Source organism: Myotis lucifugus, unplaced genomic scaffold (genome assembly GCF_000147115.1).
Source record: "Myotis lucifugus unplaced genomic scaffold, Myoluc2.0 scaffold_66, whole genome shotgun sequence".
Lineage (NCBI taxonomy): Eukaryota > Metazoa > Chordata > Mammalia > Chiroptera > Vespertilionidae > Myotis > Myotis lucifugus.
This window is the reverse complement of record NW_005871114.1, coordinates 1,246,187-1,264,106: the sequence shown is the minus strand read 5'-3', so window position 1 is coordinate 1,264,106 and position 17,920 is coordinate 1,246,187. Positions and strand designations below refer to the sequence as shown.

At 38.6% G+C, this 17,920-nt stretch overlaps 1 protein-coding gene across 2 annotated transcripts in view; it reads left to right on the top strand.

The window, feature by feature from the left end:
- Window positions 1-346: 346 nt before the first annotated feature.
- R3HCC1L (R3H domain and coiled-coil containing 1 like) overlaps window positions 347-17,920 on the top strand; it is a 72,302-nt gene continuing 54,728 nt past the window's right edge. Inside the window, exons 1-2 of one of the 2 annotated variants that reach the window (XM_023754856.1) lie at window positions 386-426; window positions 10,567-13,404. The gene's annotated coding sequence lies outside the window, so the exon portion shown is untranslated. Of the gene's footprint in view, window positions 427-10,566; window positions 13,405-17,920 lie in introns of both variants that reach the window. The other variant, XM_006089954.3, reaches the window with a different exon arrangement.

Here is a 17,920-nt window from a genome sequence, read left to right as displayed (position 1 = left end):
GTGCCTAACGCTTAAGTCAGAGGACCTGAAACTATCTCTGATGAATTTGGCAACAAGGGCATTTTCTGTGGAGGCCGAGGACGAAGGAGGAAGTGGAGACAGCGAATTTAGACTATATTTTTCAAGAAACTTGGCTGTGAAGAAGAGGGATGGTATGACTGAGTGGGATGAGAATAGATTCGAGTACCTTTGTAGCTGAGCCAAAGGGGTAAGAGTTGAGCATAAGCACATTCTCCACCTCTTCATTTTGCTAGCCCCGCCCCCCCACGTGACCCGTGGCAGCCGACGGCCCGGGACTACATTCCCCAGAAGGCCCCTCGGCGCTGCGGGGCGGAGTCGAGGCCTGGCGCTTGCCCCCGAGGCGCCGACGGAAGAGCCAGAGCTTCGAGGAGGAGGCGGCGGAAGCGGAGAGCGACGGCGCGCCCGGTAACAAGCTGCCCCGAGCCCTATCCCTCCCTCCGTCTCTCCCTCCTTTCCTCCTTCCGTCCGTCCCTCCCTCCCTCCCTCTGCACCCTGAGCTGGGGCTCGTGGCGTTCCCTTCTCCCCTCACACCTGGGACGGGAGTTCCTTTCTCTTTAGTTTGCTACCGGTATTTTTTCCTCACGTGACACGCAGGGCGGGCCCCCGCCTGGGGCGGAGGTTACTGGGCAGCTCCCGCCCTTCGACCCCCGAGGGACTGGGGTTGCGGGGGGCCCTACCGTCCTACCGAGGCCCTTTGGCTCTGCCTGGGGATGCGTGCCCGCTGAGGGCCCTCGCCCCAAAACTCCCTGTAGCGGGGACGTTCTTTCCTGGGTTTCAACAGGTACTGAGTGGGTCCGTCGCCACTCGGGGGTCCGGGGCTGTGGGCCGCAGAGGCCGTCGGGAGACGCCCCGGGGCCGTGAGCTGTGTCCAGGGTGCGAGCCTGTGGAGTGAGTCCACTCCCTCCGCTGCCCGGGAGCCGTGGGCTATGAGCTGGGAGTGAGCAGTCGGTGAGGGAGGAGGCACTTCCTGGTTTTCTGGGGCGGCCCTCGGGACACCCTGTGCCGGAGCGTTAGTTTTCCTCAGCAGTAAAGCCGCCTCTCGGAGTGGCGGAAGGGAAGACTCCCAGGATGGGAGCCTGAGGTCCGGGGAGGCGTCTAGGTCTCCACTTGCCGGGCCTGTGGTCTCGGTAGCCCGTTCCCCGCAGCCCCGGCCCGGCTTCCCTCCAGGAAAGCGGGGACCTTAGCCCTGGCCTGCCCGCCTTCCAGTGTGAGCCCGTGTCCCATGTGACCGTAGCCTCCCGTCGTTAAGTCCAGGTCAGTGGCATTTTAAAGTCACATTCGTGTTTTTTCCTAAACTTGGAACAGGGTCATGCTGTTGATGAAGATGAAATGAGTTAATACACAGGGGGCGGTAGAAAGAAGGTGAGCCGTACACATGGGCTTGTGCCATGTTCCCGGGGAGGAGGTGATTTCAGGGCCCCGCCTGTCACCTGCGGAGTCAGTTTTAAACTTCGTCTGGATTTTAAGGGCCGTCAGGATTTGGACACGTCCCTCCCCCCAACACAGACACACCTGTCTACCTCCCTTGTTCTGTTGTCTCATTATTTCAGGTGCCAAGTATCTCAGATTCGGTGCTCAACGAATGCCTGTCTTCAGCAGGTCTTGTGTCTTTCCCCCCCTTTCCGAGACTGCCAGTGCTGACCCCGCTCTGGTTCCTACACAAACCCCGTAACCTGTGTGCATACCGGCTCACATGAGAGGGGTATGCGCACCTATCCTAGGGACGTGTGCCTGTTTTGCCTCAGAGTTCCAATTCAGCATATAAACAGCCAGTATTCTAATTTTGTTTCTTTTTCTGGCACTTGAGCTCTGAGACTCTAAGCAGGTGGCTTTTGGTCTCAGTTTTCTTCCCCTTTTAGAGAATGGGGATTTTATAATAAATTTTTTTATGGGTTTGGAGTAGTAGTAGTTAGGTGACCTTAACTTGTATTTATTCTGAAATAATTGGTGGAAAACCATTTGAATGTGGTTCAGAGAAGCAAAGAGGTTGGCAGTGCAGGGAATTGGTTGAATGTACAAAGTCGAACAATTTGAGTTCCAAGTCCTGGTGTTGTGACTTATATTTATGACTTTTGGCAAATTGATCTCTAAGACTGTTTACCAATCTCTAAAATGGAGATAATAGCATTTACCTCGCAAGGTGTCTATAAAGATTAAATGAGATATGAATATAAAGAGCTTAGTAGTGCCTGGAGTAAGTGCTCGTTCTTTTGCTATTGTAACTGATGACGATGATGATAAAAACATAACTTTAGTATTTTCTTGCGATTCCTATTTTTATTTGTAAAACGAGGATAGCTATCCTTAACCCATAAACTTAAAATACTGTAAGTTTTCAGATTGCAGGTTTGTTTTTGTTTTTTAAGCAGTTGCATTTTATGTAAAGATTATATTATGCTGCTTTTCACGTTTAGAGGTTTCCAAAATGCTGTTGTGAAAAGATTTTTGGGATGTGATGTTTCATTTATAACCTGTAGTAAGAATGTAGTTTTCTGTCTGCACATAGTAGATTTTAGGAGAACAATGATCTGTGTACGACTTAGAAATTGACCATTAATTGATTAGGACAGACTTTTATAAGAGCATTGTTTTGTCTTGCCTTCCTCCCCAACTTTTTTTTTAAGCCAGACTAATTGACTTTAAAGTTCATCTTAATGGGTAGGGTCCTGAAGACTGGGTGACATCATTTTTTCTTTTTTGAATGTGAAGCTTTTTAAAATTATAGTTGACATACAGCATAATGATTTGACATTTATATACCTTACAAAGTGATCACCACGAAAAGTCCAGTAACCATCTGTTATCATACAAAGTTTTGTGATGTTATTGACAACTTTTCTTCCCTGTGACTTATTTATGTTATAACTACAAGTTTGTATCTCTTAATCCCCTATATCTTTTTGCCCATCCCCTCACCCCTCTGGCAACTATCAGTTTTTCTGTATCTATGAGTCTATTCATTTGTTTAGTTTTTTAGATTCCACATGTAAGTGAAATGATATAGTATTTGTCTTTCTCTGACTTATTTCACTTAGCATAACACCTTCTAGGTCTGTCCATGTTTTGGCAAATGGCAAGATTTCATTCATTTTCATGGCTGAGTAATATTCCTGTGTCTGTGTGTGTCCACTTCTTTATCCATTTATCTATTGATGAACACCTAGGTTGCTTCCATATCATGGCTATTGTAAGTAATGCTGCAGTGAACATAGAGGTACATACATCTTTTCGAGTTAGAGTTTTGTTTTCAGATAAGTGCCCAGAAGTGGAATTGCTTGGGTCCTCATTTGTCTCTTATTATAGCCTTTGTTTTAAAGCAGGGTGGGAAACCTTTTTTCTGCCAAGGGCCATCTGGATATTTATAACATCATTCTGGGGCCATACAAAATTATCAACTTAAAAATTAGCCTGCTGTATTTGGTCAAACATTTAATTAACTCACCCCTGATGCGTTGGCAGAGCCAGAACAAATGATTTTATGGGGCTTATAATAAGGCCCATGGACTGGATGTTCCCCACCCCTCTTTTAAAGTCTATTTTGTCTGATAATTATTTCTTCCCAGCTTTTGTTTGTTTGTTTCCATTTTAATGAAATATTTTTTTTACATCCTTTTACTTTCAGTCTGTGTCTTTCGACTGAAATGAGTCTCATATAGGCCACATATATAAGGGTCTTGTTTTGTTTTTTTTTTAATCCATTCAGGGGTGACTTCATTTTTTGACGGCGGAAACTCTTGGTGACTGATGTTGATGGTGGCTTTGGTTTGTGTGTCTTTGCAAGGAGTGAGAGTTTAGAGATACTAGGAGAAAAACCTAATAGGGAAAACTGACTTGTTGGTCAAAGTAGAGTCTTTTGGTTAAGAAATGAAATATTTATTTTAAATTCTTTCAACCTGTTGACTGCAAGATGTTAGTAGACTCAGATGTTTAGGAAATGTTTCCTTACTCTCTTTTTTGATGTGGTATTCCCTGGCCTCTGCTTTGTCAGTTTCATTCTTATTTATGAATCAGCAAGATATTTTTCACTACAGATTTGTATACAAAAATGTAAGTGATCACTTTCATTAAAATCTACTTTGTGTGCTGTAATGTGTTTTTCCTTTTGTGTTTTAAATATTTTTTTGACTCTTACTTAAAAGAAGTTTTTGGAAGGTAGACACATTCTCAGCTATAGTATCTAACTGTACATAGTGAAGCTCAGTTAGTGATGACTGTGCTGAATAGTTCTGAATAAGAACATTTTGTTGATCGTCCTATGTCCCTAAGACATGCTCTGGAGAGACAGTATGGTATTGTGAAAATAACATAAGCTTTGGAGTCAGACTGATCAAGGTTTGAACCTAGGCTCTGCTGTTTACTATTTTGTGACTTTGGTTCCTATAATCATTCTGAGTTCATTTTCTCATGATCTGTAAAACGGATAATAATACCAGCCTGCATGACTGAAAAATTTAGACATTGTTTGAACTCGGTAAATCTAGCCAGGCTTAGATAGATGGTGGTGTTATTACTATTTTCAGTTTTTATTGTATTTTTCTGATAGTTATGAATTTTGGTGATACATCTATGTTCATTCCCTCAATGCTTTACATGATCAGTGTATTTTTCTTCCCTCAGCCAAGGTTAAGGTTGTTGATCGTGACCATGGAACCCTGAAACACAGCAAAGCTAATTGGCCAACATGTTTGAATCTGTGACCCTGTCCTCATTAGCTCCTATTAACTAACCATTCACAAAATATCTCACCAGAATGAATAAGACTGCTATATTGTTGGTTCGGCATTCATGCGCTCATTAGACATAATAGAAGTAAATGAGCGAATACTGAAAGTAAAAGTATATATTTTTAATTACAAAACTTTATAAATATAGGACTAGCCCTCACATTATGTATAAAACTGGTGACTTGCAGGATGACATTGAAAACCACTAGCCTGAACTATAATTTAGACATTACTTTTAGCTGTTGAAAATGTATCTGTTGCAGACTTCCCACTCATAGGAAAAGTGAAAAGAAATGGAACTAGACTATTCATGTCTTGAAAGAGAACCCTACTCCTATGCCACCAACCACAAAATGTGCTCTTAGTGGGGAAAACAGAGTTCTCCACTGATGTTCCTGGCAGGATGGATGAAGCCTGGGTAACTCCAAAGAGCTTATTGAATTACAGAGAAATTCCAGTTGTCAGAGCTTTAGATAGAAGAGAAGTTATAGGGTGTTGCTCAGCAGCAGTAAGACTGAATTTGGAGAGGATTTTCTCCTCAATAAAACATGGGCCAGTTGCTCCCAGTTCATGGTGTGCATTTTTCACTGTCTTTTGCTAGCCTTCTGTATAGTTTTCCATTCTTCAAATTCACTCTTCAGTTTTGTAAATATTTGTTGTTCCTTCTGTATCTTTTTTTTTTTTTTGTAATGTCAAACACAGTTGGTTTCTGACGAGGGTTAAAAATATGGAAGCAGAGATGCACTGTTGGAAACAGCAGGTTCTGGTATCTAGTAAGGTTCCCAAGTAACGGGTTAACCAGTGAATATGATGGTATGGTTTTTTGGAATCGTAAAATGGCTGATAGTTCATAACCATTTAACTTGGTGCAGAGGCAAAAATATGGGCAAAAGATTTGTTTCACTCCTTAATATGTAATTTGCCTCTTAGAAAAGAATATATGTAATGTTAATAATTGGCTTGCAGTTGGGCTGTTACAAGTTCTTTCCCACCATAAAAGTGTATGTCTTGAGTTGAGAATTTTTGGGGGCAGAATCCAGAGATAATATTCTGGATTACAAAATAACGTCTAATAGCTATCATTTATGCAGATTACGTGCCAAGTACTGTGCTTAACATCTCTTTTTTCCTGTTTAATTTATGTTGACATTATTGCAGACTACAAAATGTGCAAAAAATTTACCCAAGTACCTCAGATATTAACAGTTTCTCTCTCTCTCTCTCTCTCTCTCTCTCTCTCTCTCTCTCTCGTGTGTGTGTGTGTGTCTTGAACTGTTTGAGGCTAAGGTACATACCTATTCCCTTGCGTACCTAAATATTTGCGAATGCATTTTCTAAAAACAAGGACATTCTTTTATGTAACCACAGTGCAGTTGTCAAAATCATGAAATTAACACTGATTTAATATTACCATCTAATCTATAGACTTGTTCAAATTTCACCCATTGTTCCAATAATGTATTTTTATAGCAAAAGAAAATGTTAGATCATGAAGTGCATTCAGTTGTCATAGTTCTTTAGTTTCCTTTAATCTCTAGCATTTCTTCAGTCTTTATTGTTCTTTCCATGACATTGACATTTTTGAAGACTGCAGGCCAGTTATTTTGTAGAATGCCTCTAATTTGGGTTTATCTGATATTTTCTCATAATTGGATTCAGGTTATCCATTTCTGGCAGGAGTACCACAGAAGTAATGTTATGACTTCATTAAGGTAATGTCTGCTAGGTTTTCTAGTGTGAAGTAACTGTTTTTTCTTTCATAGTTTTTTTGGTGATAAAATATATATAACAAAATATACCATTTAGTCATTTTAACTGGAATTAACTACATTCACATTTTGTAATTTTGAAGTATCTTTGACAAAATACTTGAAACTATAAATATATTCTGTTATTTCTTGAACTTTTACTCACTGATTTTAATATCTATTAGTGATTTCTGTCTGAATCATTTTCATGATGGTTTCTAAATGATGATTTTTTAAATTCCATCATTTTCCTATACTTATTTATAACACTACTTTACTTCATTATTTTGATGCTGTCCCTGATTTGGCCATTGGGAACCCCTAAGAGGATCTGTCTCCTTTCGGATTGCTCTTGTTATTTTAAAAATTTTCTACTTTCTACCACAACAAGATGTTCTAGGCCCATCCTAGACTTTCCCAGCCCAAGCCTTAGAATGAGTTATTTTTTCAAGGATCTCTGGTTGCTTTTAATAGAGAATGGCATTATAAGCCAGGACCTGAATTCTAGATGTCCTCATTGCTGCTGTGTGTCATTACTTGTAGGCCCTCTTAGCAGGTATCTGGGAAATAGATACATGTGATATAGGAATATGTGTGTTTGTGTCTACACCACTGATTCTAATCCAACACTACAGAATTTATTCTAGCCTTCATTTTATCTTTATAACTCCTCCTCTTAACAGAAACCTAGCCCCATTATTCATGTTTTTACTTACTGGCTCAATTCTAGAATATCAGAAAATAGGTTAAGAATTGCTAGCTCATACCACTATTTAAAAGACACCTAGTAGCCTGGCTGGCGTGGCTCAGTGTTTGAGCATCAACCTGTGAACCAGGAGGTCATGTTTTGATTCCTGGTTGGGGCACATGCCCGGGCTGTGGGCCGGGTCCCTGGTGTGGGGCATGCAGAAGGCAGTCGATCAATGACTCTCATCATTGATGTTCCATCTCTATCTCCCTCTCCCTTCCTCTCTGAAGTCAATAAAGGTATGAAAGACACCTAGTAAATAGAGTTCAATATTTGTTGATAGTTTTTTCCTTTAGCATAAATCTAAAGCATAATCATTTAGTCTACTAGAAAATCTCCACTGCCCAATAGGGTAGCCACTAACCACATAAATTGAAACGTGTCGTAGTGTAAAATATATACTGGATTTTGAAAACTTAGTATGAAATAAGGAATTAATATTTTAACAATTTTTTATATTGTTTATATATTGACATGTTTAAGCTATATCAGATAAAATATATTAATAAAGTTTTACCTATTTTTACTTTAATGCGGCTACTAGAAAATATTAAATTATTTATGTGGCTCCTATTATGTTACTTTTGGACATTACTGATATAAAAACCATGTTCAAAAGTTACTTGGATTAGTTTTCTCTCCCCAATATTATTCTTTCCCTTGCATGGTTATCTTAGTCATTTGAAGTACAGTTCAGTTCTATTTGCATTTTAAGTTTTTCTCTTCATCCTAATTGATCTTATTTATTTTTGAGTATGTGAAACATTAATAGTCTTCCAAAAGTCAGAATTGTATAAAAAGTATATATACTCAGAGCAGTGTCACCCATTTTTTTAAAAAAATCCCTTCTTTTCTACCCTGTTTACGCCTACCTTCTATATAGGTAACCAATCTCATCATTCTCTGAATTATCCTTCCTATGTATTTTCCCCCCATGAATGAGGAGATACAGGTATATTTTCTTATTTTCTCTTCTTTTTTACACAAAAGGAACCATAGTACTAGTATAGATAGATACTCTTTTGTACTTTGCATTTTTCACCTAACATATTTTGAAATCCATTCCACATCAATTTGTAGAGTTCGCTCTCCTCCCTTCTTTCCTCCCTCTGTCTTTTCCTTCCTCCTACAGTTGCATAGTACTCTATTGTGAGGATGTTAACCATTCTCTAATGCTTTTTCCAATATTTTGCATTGACAAACAGTGCTGCAGTGACTAACCTTGTCCATATATATCTTTTCATATGTTGGAAGTATATGTTTGGGTAAATTCCTAAAATGGGATGATTGGGTCAAAAGTTCAAAAGCATATATAGTTTTAAAATATTGCCAGATCTCTTGCTGTGGGGGCTGTACACATTTGAATTCCCATCAGTAATGTATGAGAGTGTTAGTTTCCCCCACAACATTACCATCAGAGTGTGTTATTTTATACCTTTTAATTTTTGTTAACCTTATAGGTAAGAATTGTTATCCATATAGTTTTAATATTCACTTCTCTTATTAGTGAGTTTGAACATCTTTCCAAAATATGCATGAAGGTCATTTTAATATCTTTTTTTGTGTGAATTGTCTTGTGTCTTTTTTTGTTAATCCTCACCCGAGGATATTTTTTCCATTAATCTTTGGGGGTGGGGAGATGGAGTGGGGAGACATCGATGTGAGAGAGACACATCAATTATCAATTGGTTGCCTCCCTTGGGGCCTGGGATCAGACCTACAACCCAGGTATGTGCCCTGGACTGGGAATGGAACTCAAGACCCTTTGATGTGCGGGCTGATGCTCTAGCCATTGAGACACAGTGGCAGGGCTCTTGTATCTTTCTATTCACTTTTCTATCAGGTTTTTTCCCTCCCTCAGTTTTTGAGAATAAAAAAAATACGTTAGGGAAATTAGCTCGTTATAAATGATATATGTTACAGTTTGCCAGTTGTCTTTTGTTTCTTTAGGGTGTAAGTGTGTATTTGTTTAGACTTTTATGTAGTCCAATTTTTCATTGCATCAGAATTTTGGGTAATAATTAGGAAACCTTTTGCTTTACCCAGGATAAAAAGGAATTTACACATTTTCCTCTAGTACTTGTATGATTTTAGTTATGTTTGGATCTCGGATTCATTTGGAGTTTTTTAAAATGAATATTGTGTGAACTTATAATGTCCCAGCATGTTTTCTTTAAAAAGTACAATTTTGCCCTTGTGTTTTGAGATGCCACCTTTATCATATGTTAAGTTTCCATTGAATTTATTTCTGGACTTTCTGTTCTTTTGCACCAGTCTGTATTCCTGCACCATTATTACAGTTTTAATTATAGTATATCGAGGGCTAGCTTCTAAAATTTCTACTGTGTTATTGGCTATTCTTACATGTTTGTTTTTTCTGTTGAACTTTAGTAGCAGCTGTCGCCATAAAAAAGCTTGCATGTATTAGGATTGTTATTGGAATTATGTTAAATTAATAAATTAATGAAGAGAGAACTGACATCTGGATGATGTTGAGTTGTGTTGAGTTTTCTATCTAAGAACAAGGAATATCTATTTGTTCAAATCTATATTTGTATCATAGGAATGTTTTCTTTTTATTGGTTTTGTACACTTCTTGTTAAATTTGCCATTTAAAAAACTTACTAACATGTTTATGGATCTTTATGTCAATATTTGTAGAGCTACTTTATTCTGTTTAATGTTTGTATTGTTTTCCATGATATAGATGTTCCATAATTTATTTACTCTGGCCCATATAGATGGACATTAAAGTTGTGTATAATTTTTCATTCTATATAATTTTTCAGTCTACATTCACCAAAACAGGATCTTACGCTTTTTAAAAAATCTTTGCCAGTTTGAAGGGCATTAAAGAATATATTTATTTTTTATTTCTTTGCTAACTGATGATGCTTATTTTTATCCATCTATTCAAACTTCCATTCAGCATATTCTTACTGAGCATCCACTATGTGCCATCCTATAAGAACTATAGTAATGCCTGGAAGTTGAATGTCTTTTTGTGTTTTTGATCATTTGTATTATTTTGTTTTGTACACCTCTTTTTTTTTTTTAATGGCAGTTAATTGGTGTTTCTGCCCCCTCAGACCAGTTCTCAGAAGACCGAGAATGAAAGATAACATTTCTTTATTCTGTTTTGTTGATGAGTTTCTAAAAAGTACTTTGTGTGTGTATTTATTTTTCTTGCAAAATCTGTGGTAAATCCTGGGTTAAACTCTTAGTAGTCACGAAATGAGATAATGTAAGTTAAGTGCACAGACAAGTTTCAAAGAAATGATTACACATTTTTATAAAAATGACTTTTATTATTATTATTTTCCAGGTGAGGCTGCTGCATCTATCAGAAAGGAATTTTTGTACCATTTTTCTTCAGACAGAGTCTGTTTGTTGTAGAGCAGGGGTGGGGAACATCCAGCCAATGGGCTGTATAAAAGCCCTTGAAATCATTTGGTCTGGCCCTGCCAAGGCAACCGCAGGCAGGACTCGAAATTCAAGATGTAGGAGCTTTTTTCATAGCAACATACGTTTATATTAAGTGAATCATAATAATGAAAATATTTTTTTAATTAATCCTCACCCGAGGGTATATTTTTTCCCATTGATTTTTGTTGTTGTTTTGTTAGAGAGAGTGGAAGTGGGGGAATAGAGAGAGAGAGAAACATTGTTGTGAGAGAGACACATTAATATGTTGCCGCCTGTACACTCCCAACTGGGGCCAGGATTGGGCCTGCAACCCAGGTAGTGTCCTTAACTGGGAATCAAACCTGGACCCTTCAGCTGTGGGCCAGTGCTCTGACCACTGAGCAATAGGCCAGGGCAATAATGTAAATTTTGAGGGACAAGCAAGGAACGAAGGAACATCCATTACAAGATAGACAAGACACGGAGGAGTACATGAAAGCTTCTTGTCTGCTGACCTAAGCCTGTCTGTCTGTATTGTGGTGACTCAGAAGACAGTCAGTGACAGGCAGGCTGGGAGTGTACATGTTCGGACAGTGTTAACAGGAAACTATGGCGATCAGTCATGAGATGAGATGCTATGAGATGATTCCTCACAATGTTGAGGATCTTGCCTCTGATGATTGAAGACGATGTTGTCGACTTTGTTGACACAGACAATAACTTCAATCCAACCTTTATCCACACATCCACCATCAACAATCCTCCCCAAAACAGTCTCAGATGAAGATTGATGAAATTACAGCAGCACACAGAAAAGACCTCAAGTGTTGATGACATGATGAAACGAACATTGCATATCTTCCAAATCCAAAATGCAGGATTAGAACAGCAGTTAAAGCAAAATAATCAACACACACACTGGATAGTTATTAAAGCTTAAGTGGTGTGACATCCTACAAATGGCGACTACAAAGAAGAGAAAAGTTGATGCAGAGCGTCCATCTTTCCAAGAGAAATGGACAAATGATTATTTTTTTGTTGAAGTCAAAGGCAAACCTGTGTGCCTAGTTTGTGGCGATATGTTAGCAGTAATGGAAAAAGCCAATCTGGAGCGTCATTACAGCTCAAAACATGCTAAACTCAGTGAGTTGGGAGGCCAAATGCGTCTGGATAAAATCAATGCACTTCAGCGGAGTTTGGAATTACAACAAGCTGCTTTCACTAAGCCTCGTTGTGACAGAGACAACGTTATTCAGACGAGTTATGTAGTGAGTGAGCTAATAGCAAAGAAGCTGAGGCCTCATGTAGAGGGAGAGTTTGTGAAAGAGTGCATGGTGGCTGCTGCAGAGTTGTTAGCACCAGACAAAGTAAAATTGTTTCAAAGTGTTAGTTTGTCTCGGAGAACCGTCTCAGATCGGATTACTGATTTAGCACAAGATATTGAAAAGACATTGAAGAATTCTGCAGGAGATTTCCAATTTTTCTCTCTGGCTTGTGACGAGACAACGGACATAACAAATACTGCCCAACTGGCTGTTTTCGTTCGTGGGATAACTGCAGAGTTTGACACGCGTGAGGAACTGCTGTCACTGGAAGCCATGCATGGCACTACAAGAGGTGAGGATTTGTTTGAGAGACTTGTTTTATCAATGAAAAAATTTGAGCTAACATTTGAAAAGTTAAGTGGCCTTATTACAGATGGAGCTCCAGCCATGGTTGACTCGCAAAAAGGGTTAATTTCATTGGTCAAGAAAGAACTGAATCGTCTTAGTCTTGATCCAAGTAATTTAATTATATGCCACTGCATTATACACCAAGAAAGTCTCTGTGCACAGTCATTGCGGCTTAACAGTGTAATGTCAACAGTAGTGTCATGCATAAATTTTGTCAAAAGCAGAGGGTTTAACAGCCTCCAGTTTAAGGAGTTACTGAATGATCTTCACTCTGAGTACGGTGATCTTGTTTATAACTGTGAAGTGCGGTGGCTGAGCCACAGGAACATGCTCATGAGGTTTTATGAACTGCGGGATGAAGTCAGGCAGTTCATGGAGATGAAGGGAAAACCTGTCAGGGAACTCATTGACAGCAAGTGGCTGTGTGATCTAGCATTCATGGTGGATATTACCAAGTACCTCTCAGAGTTGAATGTCAAGTTACAGGGCCCCAACCAGCTTCTCAGCACCCTGCTTTCAAAGGTGATATCATTTGAAGCTAAATTAAGGCTGTGGAAAGTGCAACTGGAAAGGAATAACACAATGCATTTCCCCACTCTGGAAGGACAAAAGCCTTCTACAACACTTGAATATGCTAGTGAATGTGCAAAACTGATTGAAGCATTTAATGAAAGATTCAAGGACGTGAAAAGTAAACAAATGGAATTGAACATCTTTGCTACACCATTCAATGTAGAACCAGCTGATGTGCCTGATAACCTACAACACGAAATCATTCAGCTGCAAAGCAATGATGAGCTGAAAGCTAGGTACAACAATGTCCCACTGCTTGAGTTCTATAAATGTTACATAAGTAACGATGAATTTCCCACTTTGAGGAGACATGCATTGAAATATGCATCTGTGTTTGGAACAACTTATTGCTGCGAGCAGTTCTTTTCAAAACTTACCATAACAAAGAGTCGACTGCGCTCCAGACTGATCTACACAAACCTGGAAAAGCAGTTGCGAGTAGCAACTTCATCAATACCAGCTAACATCACACGCCTCACCCAAGAGAAGCAGTTTCAGCCATCACATTAGGGGTGAGTTAATGAAATGAAATGTTTGACCAAATATAGCAGGCTAACTTTTAAGTTGATAATTGTGTATGGCCACGAATGATGTTACAAATAGAAAAAAGGTTCCCCACACCTATTATAGAGTTTTATTGCTCAAAAAATAAATGTCACTTATTTGGTAAGTCAATTAAGTATACTTATGCATATATTTTTAGAAAAAATGATATTGATTTTTAGAGAGAGAGGAAGAGAGAGGGGAAGAGAGAGAGAGAAACATCAATGTGAGAGTGAAACATAGACCAGCTGCCTCCTGCATGCCCCCTACCAGGGATCAAGCCTGCAATGACCAGGATTTGAACCAGCAACCTTTCGTTGCTCAGGACGACGCCCAACCAACTGAGCTACACCAGCCAGGGCTTATGCATATTTTATAGAAAGACTGTTCATTTACTCTAAATATTTGTTTGCTTATATTTTGTTCCTTCTCCGTCATTTTATGTTGTAATGCATGTAAAACAAGTTTGAAAGTGGCAATTTCCTAAAAGACAGGCTCTTTGGAAGATTTTCTTGCTTCTGTTCTCTAGGTCTTTCTTAATTTTGGTGTTTGTTGTAAAGAGAACAGGGATTGGTTAAATAATGGAATTAGTTCTCAAAGTGGGATTACTAGCTTTGCTTTCTTCAGTCTCTCTCCACTGGAAAAACAGAAAATTAATATCCATTCTTTTAAGCTCTAGCTTTCCTATAGTTCATATAGGGATCAGCAAAGATGGAATGTTATTGTAAGGGTTAAAGCAGGGGTGGGGAACCTGTTTTCTGCCAAGGGCTTTGGATATTTATAACATCATTCTCGGGCCATACAAAATTATCAACTTAAAAATCAGCCTGCTGTATTTGGTCAAACACTTAATTAACTCATCTCTAATGCCTTGGCAGGGCCAGATAAATTGATTTCACAGGCCTTATACAGTGGACATTCCCCACCCCTGGGTTAAAGAATAGATAATTAAGTTTTTAGTAAAGTGTAATGAAGCCCTGGCTGGATAGCTCAGTTGATTGTAGTGTTATCCCAATGTGCTGGGGTTGGAGGTTTGATTTCTGGTTGTGGTGCGTGCAGGAATCAACTGATGGATGCATGGATGGGTGGAACCACAAATCGATGTTTCTCTTTCTCCCTCCTCCTCCCCCTGCTCCTCCCCAAAAATCAATAAATAAAATTTTAACACCCCCCCCCCCCAAAAAAAAACCAGAATGAATCTCTCCAAGAACTTGGAAATGAAAAATAGATATCTAGTGAAAGTGATTTCAGTTTTTGAATATTACTCTGTAGGTATTATTTTCAATTAAAATTTTTTTTAAAGAAAATTTAGTAAATTGGTAGGACCTGTTATTTTGTGAGATGTTTTTCTAACCTACATCCTCTGATGATCTTTTCAGTCTTTCAGCTTCTGACTCTCACATGTAGACAGTAGCAACTGGGAAGCTGATGTGTAGGGTGAAGGCTTTAGTGGTAACAAGAGGGTCAGTCACAGCATCTGTCAGAAGATAATTGTCTTGTGTGCTGCTGAAGCACGTGGCAAAAAAAAAAAAAAAGGATGGAAACTATAATGAAATGATATTGGTGATTTGCAGAACTTTAAATAAGGTTTTGCACAGCAATTGAGAAGTAAATGTTGATGCTGAGAGCTGACCTTAAAGTCTTCTCAGATAGAATCTAAGAATGAGGAGCCATAGGTATAGATAAAGGGAAAGAAAATTCTCCTTTGATAGGGTTTTGGTAGTCTCTGCTTTTGTTAGTATCAGAAAGCTCACTTCAGATATTCTTAGATGGTTTGTATGGCTCATATGAGTAGAGGCATGGGATTTCATTGTGCATGACTCTGAAATGTCCCAGATCTTGAGAGTAAACCAAAGTGAATTTTAATCTTGGTTATTTAAAATCTCCTTGTACCTGTCTTATTAGGAGCTTTATTTTTTTTTTTAAGAGGAAACTAATTTGCAACTGGCTATAAAGAGTGACATTGTGTTCAGGGAAATGATGTACTAACACACTGCACTGTCCCACAAGAGTACTTCTCAAGTCTCCAAACGCAGTGCTGACAATCTGTGATAGCCTGTGAATTGTAGGGTAGCAGTTGGGGGAAGATAGACAGCAGAGTGAGGTGGTTGTGTGTAAGTTACAGAGGAGATGGAGAGGGGAAGAAATGAGAGAAGAGCTAAGCAGCTCAGGTTCTGTGGACAATTTGAATGGAACCTATTCTTCTTAGCTCTGATAATAGGATGAAATCAACAGCTAGAGTGTGTGTGGGGGTTTTGGTAGGGTAGAAATAGTGTGTTTCACTTTTCCTTTCAAGGTGTTATTTGTTTCATTATGTCATCAAATTTTAAGATTAGGTGTTCTTTTGATGAGAGTATAGATTGGATAAGTTTGAAAATTTTGAAGACACTAGAAATATCACTTCATGCCAGGAAATGAGATTATAACAATCAGAGTACTAGGGATAGGGCTTATCTTTTCAAGGCATTATTGCAATGGTAGTAAGGCCAATTACCGTATCTAGAGCTAAAATGACTGGGCCTTTATCCCAGACAAATGTATATCCTGTTATTTATTTATGTATTTATTTATTTAACATATGTGTACACACACACACACACACACACACACCATCAAATTATTGTTTCAGAGACAATTAACCAACTATAGCTGTCTTCATCAGACATCAAGGCAAGAGTTTCTGGATATTATTTGTATTGCAGAGTAGAATTTAATGTGGGGCAGGTTTTGGTTCAGTTCTTTCTCTGATTATTAGAATGGTTATACAAAGTAAATGTGTTTGATGGTTCCCTTTGGTATCATGTCTAATTCTGAATATAGGATTAGACTTGGATCATATTGTTTTGGAGCCCATCTCTCCTGCTGATCTGTTTCTGTTTTTGAGTTAAATATGTTACTGCTTGGCCATTGATACCATTGTATTAAGTAAGCATAAGAGAGATGTCAGTGTGAAGATTATGTGCTATCTTATCATCTTTACACCAATGTTATCCATATTTTAAAAAGATGCCAGGGTAAATAAAGGGGCAAATGGAGTAAGGGATGGTATGGAGGAGATCTAGAGACACTGTACTAGTATAATTTCTTAGGAATTGTCTGTAGGATCTAGACTCGATTCTCCATTGCCTAGGAGATTGAATGCCTAAACCTAGTGTTGAAGGCTCTCCAGGCTGGAAACCATTTTTCTAGCAGAATCTTCTACTACTTCCCAATACTGAACCTTTGACTCTATCTAGACTAGTTTCTATAACTGTCTCCAAAGCAACACTTTCTGACTTACTGCCTCTGCATATTGTTAGGCTATTCCTTCTACTTGGAATGCTTCCTTTCAAGTCTCTGTCTTCTAAAGGCCTAGTTCCTAATGATGTGATTGTAAGTGTAAATGTTGAATCACTATGTTATGTACCTTCAACTAATATAATATTGTATGCCAACTATACTTTTAAAAAATTAAAAAAGGAAGGTCTGGTTCCAATTCCACCTACTCAATGACATCTTCAACCATTTTAGTCCCTTAGTGATCTCTCTCCTCTGGGTTTTTATCATTTACTGCTTTTCTCTTTATTTGGCAATTACATATTACCTTAAAACAACTTACAAGAATGTTCTTACCCTCCCAGTTAGGTAGAGAGAACTTAAAGGAGGGAGGGGGGCTACATTACTCGTGTGGTTCAAACCATGTTATTACTTGTAGTCCTACTTGACATCTCCACTACCCCTAACAAGAACTTAGTACAGTATGTGCACTTGATATTTGTTTGTGAGAAAATGCAGTTACCTATTGTTAGCTTTTGCCAGCCTTTAACATTTATCTTTCTTTTTATGTCATAAGAATAACAGATAGATTAGAATGCAGTTTAAATACCTCAGCCATGTTTGTTCAATAGATTATTCTGCTTTGAAAGCTGCCTGTAGCACTCTGTACGGGCTTCCTGATCCTAAAAGGAGCATTGTTCTGAAGATATTATGTTCTCAGGTAATTATTTGTTCTTGAAGCTCTAATTAGTATCTTATCTATTATTTATTTAATATTTTCTTTGCCTGCTTTCAAGTGAAATTTGCTTTAAAGTCTTTTGGTTTCTTAGTTTCTTAACAGCCACATTTGGCTTTTACACTTGTTAGCATAGCTGCAGGGAGGGAGGAGATAGATAGCAAGTTGTAACTATATTTCTAACAGGGACTCCACCTCCTTTACAGTTATTCTCTTTTGTTGCTATTGTACTTTGATGTTTTTGTTTTTAACTACGCTATGCTTTGCTTTGACCTATTTTTTAGAAGGCATGTATTGTAATTTGTAGTAGTTAAGTGCAGGGACTTTGAAATCCTAACCAACACTTAAACTGTAACTTAAGTTTCAGGTATCTCATCTGTTAAATTGAGATAATAATGGCTACCTCTTAGTATGTAGTTGGGATCAAATGAGTTATTTTATATATATACTAGAGGCCCAAGTGCACAAAAATTTGTGCACTCGGGGGGGAGAGG